A 15,975-nucleotide genomic window follows, 5' to 3' on the forward strand; every position below is an offset into this window, starting at 1 on the left:
TGGGAAACAAACTATCATCATGAATCGTGTTACATGTAGATGGAACAAGACTTCTGGGTATATGAAGGGAACATGAAAAAAAAGGATGAGGGGGGAAAGAATTATAAACATTAATTTCCCTTGTCTTTGTCCTTCATTTAAAGCTACAATTGTACTTACATTTTGTCTGACCAGCCCATGTAAATGAGTTTTAGGATCATATAAATTGTAGCCACTAAAGTAAAGTAAAACTTACCAAGCATATTAGGAGGGTCCTACTGCACTGAAATAGTCTCCCTGTATGCCTGGCTGTAAAATGGATGTAAGAGTTATGATGTAATAAAAATGGAGTTACTGAGCACCAACTGAGTTGGCAGTTTAACTGAGCCTGCTTTACATTACAACATTTTTATCCACTGACCTTTGTGAGGTTCATGCACTCATCCCTTTTTCTGAATTATCACTAGCAAAGAAATGGGACTGTTCCATTCAATAATCTAAAAATGTATAAAAATATGTATAAGCAAAATAACGACTGAAGAATAATCATTAAATATGGAACATGAACAGTGCTAGGTATAATTTATATTTAATCAGTCTTGCAATATGATGCATGTAATATAAAACATGATAAATAACTAATTTAAAAAAGAAAATTTACATTTTTTGTAAGATTTCAACATTTTTCCAGTAAGCTTTTATTTTTAGACAGAACATGTTAGACATTAGACTTGAGATCACATGAGATCTTATTTATCATTAGACATATTAGTGTGTATTTTAAATGGTCTTTCAAAAATAGAGCCATGTTTCCCTAAACCAGTTATTTCCACATCAGTTCAAATTAACTATGCTGGAGACAAAAAGACAAACAGTGCATCACATCATAGCAACAATACCCCAAAAGTACTGATGTATTGTTCACATATACTTGCACAATTTTGGTAGCATTTCCAGATTTGTAGCAGAATATTGAACCACACTATAAATCATATTGGCCATTGCTACAGATACACTGAGCTTTGTGAGTTATTCATCTAATTCAGTGGTGTCCAAAGCCAATGTTTGGAGGAACTGGGGTATATTCTTCTTCCAATATACCCAAATCACCATTATCAGTATATTTAAAGGCTCAGTTGCTTTGTAGAAAGAAAAGGTGATCTGAGCTGGTCTCTAGTCACTAACGACACTCTCTTCAAGTTTTGAATCTGGTATCTCAAAGAAAGAAAAAGTGACCAGCATCATCAGTCATCAGAGCCCACTTCATCCACTTCAATGACCCTCTCACAATAGACTACTCAATCATTGTTGAAGTCAAAGGTCATCTCAGTTAATCACATAGCAGCGATATACATTATGTTTACACAGCACTTGTATTCCTTTACTTGGTGCTATGCCTGAATAGACTTTAAAAGATATTTGTCATAGATTAAACACATTGTACAGACCAGAATTCAGACAGTACCAGACAGCAGCCTTGTAATAAAAACCTGAAATCCAATTATTTGTGTGTATATATATAATTCATACACAATTTGTGTGAAACAATACGAAATATCTGATAATTTCCAGGTTAGTGGCAGGGGCATTATTTATTCAATTCAATTCAAATTTATTTGTATATCGCTTTTAACGATGGGCTTTGTCTCTTTACAGAACATTCATTCATTCATTCATTTTCTACCGCTTATCCAAACTACCTCGGGTCACGGGGAGTCTGTGCCTATCTCAGGCGTCATCAGGCATCAAGGCAGGATACACCCTGTACAGAGTGCCAACCCATTGCAGGGCACACACACACTCTCATTCACTCACACACTCACACACTACAGACAATTTTCCAGAGATGCCAATCAACCTACCATGCATGTCTTTGGACTGGGAGAGGAAACCGGAGCACCCAGAGGAAACCCCCGAGGCACTCCACACACACAAGACGGAGGCGGGAATCAAACCCCCAACCCTGGAGGTGTGAGGCGAACGTGCTAACCACTAAGCCACCGTGCCCCCACTTTACAGCACATAGGAAACATTATACAAATATTATACAAAAGTTTAAGATCAATAAGAATCTTGATCTTCAGATACTTCTTTAACCTATTCATATTGGATACATAGTCTATCTGGGGACAACTGGGCATGAGGCAATGGCTTGGATTTCAGTCCATTGCAGAGCACTGTGCACACACATACACATCACATTGTCATTCACACCTAGATGACATATAGTGTAGCCAATCCACCTATGAGCATATTTTTGAGAGATTGAAAAAAACTATGAGACCCCAGAAAAAACCCCATGTAAATATACAAATACTGACTATTTAGAGTTACCATAAGATGGAAAAGGAATTTGAGAATGATTCCAGGGATGAGAGGGACTTGTAATCAGACTGTGTGATGACTGCATGTCTAGAGTGTTTTTAATAACCATTAAAGGGTTTAGACTGGATGATACAAAGATGCACTGAATTTCGGGTCGTTTGTCTGAAAGCCAGGTAGAAGGCAAGCACTAAATCTTTGCTTTAATAAAAATAGGGTGCGTTTTAACCCCAGCAATAGCCAGACGACTTCTCTCCCCAATCTCAACCAGAACTACAATTGTTAATGTATCTGTTACTTTATGTTTATTGAAAAGACCAGGTAATGCTTTCATCCAAGGATCATTCAGCTGCCCTATAACTGGATTCATGTGTCCATCTAGATAATTAGGTGGTAATGCGTAGCAAATGTATATAGGGAAAGTTGGGTAAAATCCAACTTACATGGCTAAATTATTGTTAACTTTGTGGCATACATTAGAAAGCTAACTAATAATTTTTTTATAGGTCTATTCCAGTATCTCAGTCTGCTCAAGACTGCACTACTGCTGTCTTTATAAAATGCAGTTATAAAACTATGCAAAATATTATTTATATTATGAATGTGTGCATTTTAATAATTTATTTTGGTTTATTCCAGCCTATGATTTGCATTCCTCAAGTGGAAAATCTTACAATAGTGAGACAATAAGTTCTAGTTTAAATCACTGAGAGTGGCTTTATAAAAATCATGCAGTTTGGAGCTAATACTGAAGTATTAAACCTTCACTGTTTGTCATGCCCTCTGTAAACAGGGCTGTGTAATCACCCCTCTGTGATTTTCTTCAGGCTCTCCGTGTGCTGATGATGCAATACGTTACACCCATTTGCCCCGGCACATACGCACAGATCCCAGGAAAAAGACGTAGGAAAGATGGGAAGGAGTGCATCTGGCATGATAAAGAGAGCCAAAGCTTACTGTAAGTGAGCAAAAAAGCTGAGGCCAAGCTAAAGTGAGTGGAAAGAAAATGTGTGTGGGGAGAAAGGGGTTATTGTTCTAAGCCTGCTGTCCTGAAAAGCATTACAAGCGATAAACAAATAGATGAGTTCACACCACAAATGATGTACAACGACTTGTGTACACGTGCATGTTGCCAAGCTCATGTCATTCTACTTATGATATAAAAAAGGCATTGTGGCTGTTTTTTTTCAGTCAGCTGTTGTACATTTGCAGCGCAGTTGTATGGTTAACATGTCACCACTTTCTCTGCCATGTTTATGAGCAACTCAGCACACATGAGAATATACACATTTATATGGTGTACAGTATACCCATGCTTGGTCTCAAGTGCTTTAGAAAGCTTGCTGTTCCAAGAGTTTGCATAGAGATCCCGTCTTGATGTTGCCTAGAGAGCACTGCTGTTTGCAATTTCCACAAATAATGAGGGGTCTCATACAGAGATGAGTAATGGTTTAGTAGCTCTCCTCTGTGACTCATTTCAACTCGTTCTCAAATGCTAACACACATACTCTCTCTTTCACACACACACATTTAAATTTGTACCGAAGACCACATTATACCTAAGCAGCTTGTCAAACCTCCATGCCCTTACTCTTTCACTATTTAAATAATTTTACCCCCTTGAATTATTGGAAAACACAAGGGCAAATTTGACAGTGAGTTTTAGGAGAAAGGGGCTTATCTTTGCTTATGTATTTAACACTTAAAAGCCACTTTTTGTAAGTTATACTTTAAGAATTCTCATTATTCAGTAACTACTATGAATGAGCCAGTAAGTACAATGAAACTACTGAGAAAGGTATGCTATAGGGCTGAAAGTTTGTGGATGCCCTATACCGTTGCAACAAAGTTAGTCACATTTAGTCAGTCAGATTGTCTAGAATGGCTCTGAATACTGTAGCATTTGCAATTTGATGTCAACAGAACCAAGGAACCATGTTTCAGCATGACAATATTAGTATGTGCAATAAAGTATGTGCAAAGTGAGGTTCATGAAGACATGATTTGCCAAGGCTGAAGTCGAAATACTTGAGTGGCCTGAACAGAGCCCTGTACTGAACACCTTTAAGGCCTCCTCACCAAACATCAGTAACTTACCTCACTAATGATCTAGAGGCAGAAGGGGCACACGTTCAGAAATCTAGTGGAAAGCTTTCTCAGAAGACATAACAGCATTATAACAGCAAAAGATTTGTAAAGATTTGTGTCCACAAACATTTGGTCATATAGTTAGGGATGTAACACAATGTCACTGTCTTTATCTGTACATAATTAAATAGATTCAGTGACATCACTCATGTTGCTAATTGGTATCAACTAGACTTAAGTGTGGGACATATTCTAATCCCCTCGTGCAATGTATGTCTGATATTTTCAGATATATAAACAAATTAGTTTAAACCTCTGTGACCCTGACCAGGCAGTTACAAAAGTAAAATGAATAAATGTGGTTTTTGTTTGTCCCACAAGCTTCACATCTGACCCTTGGATTGCGTCCTCCTTATCACAGTAAAAAAAAAGGTAAAGAAGTAAAATCCTCTATTTGCGCATCATGACTGATCCCCTCCCAATGCACCTGTCTAGTCTCAGTTATACACTCTGTTAACATTATCTATTCCAGTAATTCCAAGTAATGTATTTATATTCATTTCAAATGTAGTTATGACAGTTTGACTGCTCTCTATACCAATATATCATCTATTTATTTATTATTACCATTTATAAAACATAGGTAATGTTAACAAAGTACTTCACAATTTCTGTTAATGTTTTTATATTTATGAATAATAAAGATCACAATGACAAATGTTTATTAAAAAAATTAATGTTTGTGGCAGATTTCCAATGAAAAACTCAAATGAAGAATGGTGCGTATGTAATGTTTAAAATGTAATTTAGATTAGTTAATCTGTATTGAATTTATGATTTACTCAAGATAAGCATTAGTTAATCCATGCGTACTTGATAAATGTTTAAACAAACTAATTAATAATTAATTATTTTAATATTTTAAAAATTTCTTGAATTAATTGACATTACTTACAGTTTATTGTTGCTGATTTGTAACTAATGAATTCAATAAAAGTAGAAACTTTAAAAGTAAAGCAGTTCCTGTTGCAGTATGACCACTCTGCATATTGATTATGTAAATTTAACTAATTCCTGGATTCTTCACAGTCAAGCAAAATCATTACCAGATTCCATTTTATCCAAAGAAAGGGCTCACTCTCTCTGTCTCCACTCATCTCCTCAAATGGGTCAAGCAACCGCAGAATGGAGTTTCCTTTTTTTTTTTGCCACTCTGTCTTATAAGCTAATTTCATTCATGCCAGCTTGCCAAGTACACGATTGAGTTTGTCATCAGCCCTGGTTTACTTTTAGTAGTTTAATTGCACAACAGCAAAGAAAATCCCATTAGTGATTAAAACAGAACTGTTTACAGAATCTACGTGGTACAAAACTAGGGAGTAGTGGCAACAATGTCTGTAGGAAAAAAATGATGAAAGTAGTTAAACTAGCACCACGCCCAATGGCAGACATGATCGTGTGTTCCTTCTGAAGAGTAATTCTGTCACTCGACTACATTTCGCATTAATAAGGCTCAATGACATTTCCATGCATTTCTTTCCAAGAAGTCCTCAGCTCAAGACTGAGGATTGGTTGTTGCAACTGCCATGTCTGCTAAATGATTATATCATATGGGAGGCCAGTTGGAAAGGAAGAGTGCGAAAGACAAGGTACAAAGAATCAAATGCTGGGAGAATATTCTAGCAAAAGACAAACAGTACACACTTGTATTACTTTGTATATTCATTCATTCATTCATTCATTCATCTTCTACCGCTTATCCGAACTACCTCGGGTCACGGGGAGCCTGTGCCTATCTCAGGCGTCATCGGGCATCAAGGCAGGATACACCCTGAACGGAGTGCCAACCCATCACAGGGCACATACACACACACTCTCATTCACTCACGCAGTCACACACTACGGACAATTTTCCAGAGATGCCAATCAACCTACCATGCATGTCTTTGGACCGGGGGAGGAAACCGGAGTACCCGGAGGAAACCCCCGAGGCACCGGGAGAACATGCAAACTCCACACACACAAGGTGGAGGCGGGAATCGAACCCTGACCCTGGAGGTGTGAGGCGAACATGCTAACCACTAAGCCACCGTGCCCCCCACTTTGTATATTATTATACATAATATTTTTACATTTTTAATTATTAGTTTAGTATTAAATCAAATGAGATTAACAGTGCTGCAGTTAATCCTGTTTTACACTGTGTAATTCAAGATTTGACCCAAGTATAATTTGACCTGGAGAACATTTTAAAGATAATTATTAGATGATCCCAATAAAATCTGGAATTCTATGACTGACTGTGTGATAACAGGCTCTTCAAGTCAAATTATACAATGAACATCCTCTAACGCTAAACCTAAAATTAAGAAAAGTAGTCATTACGCTTAAATCATCATTCAGCACTAAACTTGTGTGGGTAAAAATGGAGTCACATAAACATGAACAAACCTTTAGTATAATAGTAATAATATTATGCCTAGAAAGGTCATGTTTAAAGAATGGCCGTTTCACGTTGTCCTCTTTTACTCAGCCAACAATATGAGCCTGAGCCAGGTATGTAAGCTAAGGTGCCACATATGCCAATTCTATTTATTTTTTGAATTTATATTTAAAGACATTTAGATATGCATTCAAAAGAGATATATAAGGTAACAGACCAGATGTATAGCAATAATCAAATGATATTTACAACTACATGTGTTAAAAAATTTCAAACATGGCACCTTTTGTTTAAACCCACTCAAAAGTGAGCAAAAATATTAGAGCATGTGACTGATGGGTGTTTCTTGTTGGCCTGGTGAGCCTTGTTTATAGCTCTGAATATCTACGTTTGAGCCCTGGATTTCAACTGGCAAGCCTGAATTTGTTAAAAAGGATAAACCAACATGAGGACCAGAGAGATGAATATGGAGAAAATTATGCCAATCTGAGGCAGAGAAAAGAGGGACAATTGTAAAAGGCTGCGCAATAATTTGGAATGCCTTAAAAAAAAAAGGAAAGCACTGATGTAGTAACAACCAGACATCAAACAGGTCAGCCAAGGAAATGAACAACAATCAGTGACATTATCAATATCCTTCATAGGGCAGGGGTTAAGGTAACACAATCCAATGTTTAAAGTAGACTTTTCAGAGCAGACTCTCATATATAGAGGCCACAACTAGCACAACATGCAAACCATTCATAAACAGTAAGATTTGAAAGATCAAATTGGAATTTGCAAAGTTGAGCCACAAAAGATGAAATCAAAGATTAACCTCTACCACTAATTTTTATTGTTGATGTAACCTGTGATGGTAGCAGCAGAATTAATGCAGTAGTTTCACAAGATAGAAACATTTATTCTGCCAGTTTGCAGAGAAATGCATCCAATTCTATTGGGATGACCTTCATCATTTAGCAAGACAATGACCTAAAACATACTGCCACAAAACCTTAATCTTAAACCTTAACCTATATCTGAAATTATATCTGAAGATCTTTGTCTTTATCTTGTCTTTAAAGTCCTTGTCTTTCTAATACATTTGGAGGGCAATGTATAGTAATTAATGTAATTACGTTCTAATTACTTTCTAATACTTTCTGTGACTAATTTCTATTTGTAGATCTCCTGTGAATTTCACATAATCCTATGCTGTTCTCCTATTTAGTTGCTTTTTACAGAGTGTCTCATCTTGTACCAGTGGTCACTCTGAGATTTTAATTAAATATTTCTGATACTGGCAGACTTTTGTCTGCGGTCACAGTGATGCTAAATCAGCTGCTGTTGAGCATGGAACATTATTCATTCTAAGACTGCTGATTTCAACTTACAAACAAAGGCGTATTTTGCTGTGTTTTTGTCTCTGAAATAAAAAAGTGGGCCAAAAATCACAGCTTGTAAGTCTAGCTTTATTCATGCTTTAGCAGTCTTTGAATATTCAATATAAAAAATTTACTAACCAGGTGACTTTGGTGACGACAATTTAACGGACCCTAGGCTGTAATAAACCTTCTGTGCTATGTAATGGAATGGGTTATTTGAGATGTGTCTCTAGTTAAATCCAGAGGTGGTCTCTGTTTTTTGCAAGGTACGGTAACACTGAGTTACTGTGTGTCAGAGTAGCAGTACAAGTCTTTACCTCCTAAATTCTTTGTTCTATTGCCAGGTCTGCTGACCTCAGCTCTTGGCAGAGTGGTCCTTCATCTGCCTTAAAGAGCCTAGTCTTAGCAGTAGCAATTTTCAGCAGTTAATTGTACTTCAAGTTTTGTGTTTTGCCAGCTGAAATGGCAAAAAAAAAGACTCCGTAATACAAGAGGTGACAAAAGCTGAAATGATCATTCGTCCAATGATGGAGAAACAGAAATCCCAGGCATATAAAGTCAAGACATTACCTTAATTTGGCTGGACAGCTAAGCTACATGGATCACTGGTAACCTGTCACATAATAAAATAATTGAATGCAATAGAGCTTCCAGCAGTTTATGCTCTGAAAGTAAGCATGAAGTACCTCTGTGTTTATTTTTTTAAATAATTAAATCAAATCTATCTATTTACTTAAACATTTATGGGACCTCACTTTGTAAACAGGTGGCTTAAAACCGCATGTGACCTCAGAGATGACAAAACAAAGTTTTCTCAACGTTTTCCTGAATAAGCTGAGCACTTGCTGGCTCTGACATACTAAATGAAAACTGTTTGTTTGGGCATTTAAAATGAATACCTGGGAAAACACTATTCTGATTCGCTTATTAGTCTATGTATATTAGATGTAAACGCTGTATTAACAGCATGCAGCTGTTTTTAATAAACGCACATTTGAAAATATTATACTATCTTTTAAAGGTATAGACTAAACTAAAGCTATGCTTCCTAAAGCATCATAAGACAAAGATTATTATTAAATGGTAGCTTGAGAATTGCTTTGAGAGCTTTCTCCTTCAGTTAAGATGATCTTACCTTTACTATGCTTTGGGGAAACCTAAATTAAATCAGTAACAGCAGTTTGATATGGACACTTTTTCTGTTTTTTTACTTTTCTTTCTTTTTTCTTCTTTTTTCTGTACTTATAGATAAACACAGCTGTCATCTTCAAAAAGATGTATACAAAAATCACTCTAGCTTAAAGAAAAAATGCTATGCTGTAGATAAATGCCGGAAAATGCTAACAATGTGGTGTTAGGAGGACTTTTGCTGGCCAAGATTGGTTCCACATGTCCCTGTAAGGAACAGTCATTGCAAATCAATACAAAGGCTAAAAGTTTATTTCTGATGGGAGTGGTATGTTCCTGAATGACTCTGCCCACATCCACACAATGGCTCACTGACTGGCTTCATCATGATGAAAATCACGTAAAACATATGCTATGGCCTCCACAGGCATCAGATCTCAGGCCAGTTGGGAGATTTTGGAACAGAATGTTAGACCTCCACCACCATTTTGCAAAAACATCTAAGGTAATATCTTTACCTTAGTTGTTATATCAGTTGGTTTGTTTATCCATACAGTTCAGCTCCAGGGACTTGTAAAATCTATGCCAAGGTGCACTGAAGCTGTGGTGGTCTGCCAACACCTTACTTTTTTGTTTATACCACAAATCTTCCTGAATGTTTTAAAAATGTAGCTATGAACATAAAAATTTGCTGTTAAAATTTATGTTGGAACTTCAGGTAACAACTACAAACGCGCCTACATTCTCAATTCATTTAGAGGAACTGAGCCAAAGAAATTAATGTAGTTGTACTAAAAACTTATCATTACACAGTGTTTCCATTTCATGTAAAGCAGGGTCCAAAAGATGCCACTAGGTTTAATTTGCTTTGTTTTAATCTAGAATCATTACTTTTAATCTTTATAAGCATATGTTATTTGTTCAATTTTTTAATTGTTGAATAGAGTTGTATTAATTGTAATCATATTATTTTTTTAAATCTTAAATCAACGTCTGTATCGTTACTAACAGGAATGTGTTTAGTTTGTGTTCTCTGTTCATGGATGCAGCTATTCCACTTCATGCTTGAGAACGGCAATGAAATGCTAATGATAGTCCAGCAAAACAGAAGGTGGTGTGGTGCTAAATCTTCTTTGGAGCTGGCACAAGGTCACAGTCCCATAGTAATAAAGGTTCATGTTCAAACATAATCATTATAGACCTTTCATTTTTGGTCATGGCTGTCACTGTCATGGGAGGTTTTACACCTGGTTTCCCCTCTACATACTTCCAATGGCATGTGGAATGCAGTCTGTTAAACACTGTCTGCCTCACAATTATCTAACATATTGTTTTTTGAAATATTTCATCTCAGTTATGGTGCTGGTGTACAAATTAAAAATAGGCAACACAAGCTGTAAATTGTCCTGTATCTGTGTCACGCCCATATCAACACACAGCCAGCTCTCGACACACACTCGGCACGAGGCTGAGTAATAGGAACCTCTGTGCCATCTGTGTTTAAACTGAGTGAGACGTGTTTGTGACAGAATGTCTCCTCTTTTTGAGCAGTGCCAGCCATCTTGACAGTCTGACTCTCAGACTCAAGAGGAAGACCACTGCCAACACCCATCCAAACGCGTACACAGAAACACACCCCCACACTGAAATGAGATATAGGTAATCATTTATCCTCACACTTACTCGTCTGTGACTTGAAGTATATCTATCCGAAGTGCAAACTCTTGTATATGCCAACCCCTACTTCATCCACCCACATGATGTTGCCAAGCCACAGAGCGCAGCCAAGAAAACATACAACTGCCATTTGCAAAAACATAAACATTCAGAACATAAAATGCTTTCGATGGCTTCTACAAAACTGTCTAAGCATAAATCTTTAAACATAATCAGTTTATTTTTGCTTCTAATTGACCACCTTGGCTGGCAATGTATGGCAGTATATACAGACCAATCTTTGTGTAATCTGAGCATTTTTGTTGGGTCACATGTCTAATCTATCTTATTGAATTTGCATACACAGAATCATTATAAAGTTAAAAGAAGTCTGTCAACTTTAATTTGAACTTATGTAAGTATAGGAATCATATTTTTCCTCTGTATTGTATAAGCAATAAAACAGGATGGTGCATGCTGGAAAATAAATCACAAACACAATGTTCCTTCACCCAAAATTTGACTATTTTTAATACCAGAATGATCCTGAGATGTTTTATTCCTCTTAAACTGCAGTGCTTTGTGAACACTAACCTTGTATTTGTATCAAATAACAAGTCCTACTTTTAAACATATCTAATTACATTTATTATTCTGGAACGTCCATGAAAACGTCCAAATGTTACCATTTGTTATTTACTTTTTAACAGATAAAATCGTTTGCTTCTTCACCAGTCTCTCTATTTCTTTCTCTTAAAGATAATAAGACCACAAATGCAGGTTATGTTACAGAGAAAGTCCAAAGCCCCATGTCTGGATTCTTTCCTGTGTTGTAAAACTTAAGGAAACAGCTTTGCCCTTTCAAAAATGCTAAATAAATGTCTCCTTATAACAACTACACACTTTAGCTGTTCATGTACAGCATTACTCTGACAAATTGATTATGTATTTAAATGAGTGATTTAATATAAACAATTGATTTACATGGGAGTTTATTGATATGTAGAATAACACTAATTATACAACTGCATGAAAATGTTCAAGATTATCATATTAAAAAAGTAGATGCAAATAACAGGAAACCATCATTATTACTTTTAGATGCCAAAAATAGGAATAATAAGGAATAATACATACTGTATGTAACCTGTCAACATGCTTTTAACATGTTTTAACACAAACTGTAGACATACCTACACCAACCAGAATTAGAAATGAGCCTTATCAATGGTCATGGTATAAAATATTGGTGACAAGCATTGCAATGTAATGTCATTAATTCAAAGTTGATAAAGTGGGATAAGTTCGTCTTTTTATAGGAAACTGAGAAGGATTTCATGTCAAAACTAGGAAAAAGAAAAGAGCTCATATATGCAATACATATAGAGAGATATTTCCATGGCGACCATACATGTTTAGTACTAAGGCAAACTTTAAGTACATACAGTATCAAATTCCCCTTCGTTATTATTATTATCATTTTTATTATTCAGTACAAAAGAGCATTGATTTCTCTGACGACGCAAAGTCAATCCAGCTCTCAAGAAGCAAAATACATGTCCAACAAAAATATACACAATATCCTTAGATTTTGCCAAAGCATTAAATTGTCTCGATTTACCAGAAAGGATGGCAGCTTTGGCTGAGGGATTGGGCAAAGTCCAGACCCAATTCATACAAAACACAGACTAAGCCTGAGGGCTTAGAAAAGATGTGCTGGAAGCTTCTTTGGAACTTTTCTGTCAGGTGCTTAAATAAATTACACTTACACAGTTTGTGTTTCTGTAAGTGTATGTTTGTGTCTGAGAAAATATCACAACGCATGATAGTCACACTGAAAAATTTTTTGTGTAAACCTTCAAATATTTCGATCTAGAATGAGTGCAAGTAAACTTGTATGTTTATTTGTCAATTTTTAAAGGAGTGTCGGTGAGAGGAAAACTTTCCAAAACAGGACAGTCCAGGATGGAAGCCCTCGCAGTTTCTCAATAACATGTATTTTTGTCTAATAAACTCCAGGGAAAAGACGAGACGCTGGTGAGGAGATAATTGTTTATAACTGTTATAATGTAGATTATAACAGGAAATACTTTTTTTGCTAAAGGATTAAATGTACAATGTTTCTGAATTTCATATGTTTCTTTATATACATATGCTTATGTTGGCAAATTGCTTTGGTATATGAAGAATTAAACACAATCACCTTTGGCCAGAATCATACCATCCTTCATTATAATCTATCATTTCCTGTAACAGCACATGCATTGCGTTTAATTCCATACTTTAATTTAACTGCTGATGCATTAAAATGTATTTAAATTCATTAAAATGTATTAATTTCTGATTATCACAAAGCTACTTTGTGACATTGATTATAAGCTGAATTATATTAGGAGTTGCAGAATAATGCCTTTCATGCCTGCCACTATTTTTGATATTCACAAGAACAACACAATGCAAGTAAAATTTGCCCAAAATGCCTCCCACGTCCCAGAAATATACTTGCATCTGTAAACAAACCAAAATGTTCCTCAAATTAAAATGTTCATTACCTAAAACAAAAAAGAAAACATGTACTCAGGAGTCCATTTAAGAGGTTTACCAAACAAACCACTTAATATTCTTACCACTATACATTGGCTGTCTTGTGTGAGAAAGAAACAAAGGTTGTTTTCTTTGTTTGTGGTCATCACTATTTCCCTAACAGAAATCCTCACTGTTCCTCTAAAAGCAGCCGTGTAAGATGACCTTTATCAGAGTGAGGGTAGGAGGTGGTATTAGGTCAGGCTGACGGTGGCCTGACAAAATGTAGGTGTAGAAGGAAGGAAAACTGGCTCTGGTGAAAATGTAACTATAAGATGTAGTGGGAGCTAGAGGAAAATGGCATTGTTACAGCATAAATCTTTGGTAGTGTGTTTGAATCACCCTTGTTATGCATTACAAATGGGTGCATTGTTTCTTGTTGTGTCTTTATTTTTGCACATTTTTTATAACTCCCACACAATCGCCATAAATTTTGTACATTGAATTAGTTGCATTAGTATAAACACAGGGAAAGTCGCTCGTATTTGTTGGTTTATGTAAGTGCTTAAGTGGTTTTTCTTTTTTTATGAGAAAATATAACCTGAGAAAACCTGTGTATAGTTCACACCTATAAAAATTGTAAGATTTTTCTTTACTAGATGTGTCTCAGTCTGTGTTTTTTAACATTGTATAGTCTACCACACAAAAAAGAAACATAGAAAACACGAACCAAAGACATTCATATCAAATGTAACATGAAGTAACATAAAAACAACATACAACTTAAAAATAAAAAAAATTATAAAGACTAATATGATGATATATATAATGCTGAAGATGGCACACATTATAGCTGTCTTGTATTTCGAGTTTATTACTGCATGAAAATTCCTGGTTGTAATTATTTTATTATAGCAAACTGTAAAGCAATTTGTATATTGTGCACTGACCAATAATTGTGTGCAAAACCATATAGTAGGCATAGAAACTACATTGGTTTCATGAACCTGTTATGTTTAAAAGGATGTAGGCTATTTTGTTGGCAAATTATATACTGTTCACCTAGCATTAGATGCAAGATTTGAATATCTTTGTGTGCAATTTTGCCATTAACCTCCTTCTATACACATGTTACTCATCTTGGAAGCCCATCCCCATTTAGTATCTTAATTATATTCATGTTTCCCCTATATGATAGAGCCACACACTTGAACAGCCCATTTAATGCTATTTAAATGAACATGGAAAGAAATTCAGTATCATTCATCTCAACAACGGATGTACCAATCATTCTGGATTACTCCAGGCTAAATTTGCATGGGAATGTGGGGGCCTTGTTTCTCCATGCTGAAAATAGGCTGATATCTAAAAGATACCAGAGGTTAAGTTTAAGCATGTGTCTGTGTGTGAGGGTGGATGTAGAGTGTGTCATTGTTACAGAAATCGGAGCATTGAATTGAAAGTGAGTCCTCTTATTCAGTTTATCCACAGTATAGCTGATTCAGATAAACATATGGTGCGCTCACAACACCAAAATCTCTGCCACTTTACTTATTAGCCTCAAAAAGCTCTAATTATTTTACAATTTGACTTTCTTCTTGAACATAATTGCTTCTCTCTCTTCTACTCCTGTCATCTTTCTACACCGGTGGTTTTATAGAATATCCAGTGTGCAGCGCTTCGAACATAAGCATTCACTCCGTTAACATTTGTAGAATTACAATCTGAATTCTATTTCATGGATTTGGATTTGCAACAACTTCAAATTAGAGATTAAACATTTACAAGTTGTGGTTACTTGTGCAATCATCATTTTTGTACCGTCAAACATTCAGCTCTAGTTTGTAACACTCCAAAATGTGGCAATATTTAAGAGGGAATATTTATGCACGTCACTAAGACAAAAGAACACTGTAATATTTATACAGAGCATTAATCCACATTATTGATTGTATATTGGTTTAACATCCACAATTTTTTATATGAATTTTGCTGAACACAAACTTAATGTTCCTGTTTTTTTGGACAATTGTATCTTGCAGGTTTGAACTGCCTGACAATGCTTACAAAAAATGAGTACTTATTAGTCGTCATTATTAATTGCTCGTCCTCTGGGTGGAAATATTCAGCAGTTAATCTTTTATTCATCATTCTTCATCTTTTCCACACACGCCTTCCAAATACTAAACGTTAAAGTGTAATATCCATGCTTGAATTTAAATATGAAATCATCATTCACTGCCTTCATAGATCTTCACACTGCAATGGGATTGGACTCGTGGGCTCCAAAGGCTCCATTAAATTGTCTATGAATGGTTTATACAGTATGAAAGGAGTAAAACATGTTGTGGTGTGTTTATAGTTAAATAAGCAACAGTGCAGAAGGGCAGTGTAGCACAAAGTGAAGCAGAGTTACTGTTAATGCACGAACGAAGATTATTTTCCAATATCAGCATGTTTATAAGTATTTTA

This window comes from Tachysurus vachellii, chromosome 12 (assembly GCF_030014155.1).
Source record: "Tachysurus vachellii isolate PV-2020 chromosome 12, HZAU_Pvac_v1, whole genome shotgun sequence".
Taxonomy (NCBI): domain Eukaryota; kingdom Metazoa; phylum Chordata; class Actinopteri; order Siluriformes; family Bagridae; genus Tachysurus; species Tachysurus vachellii.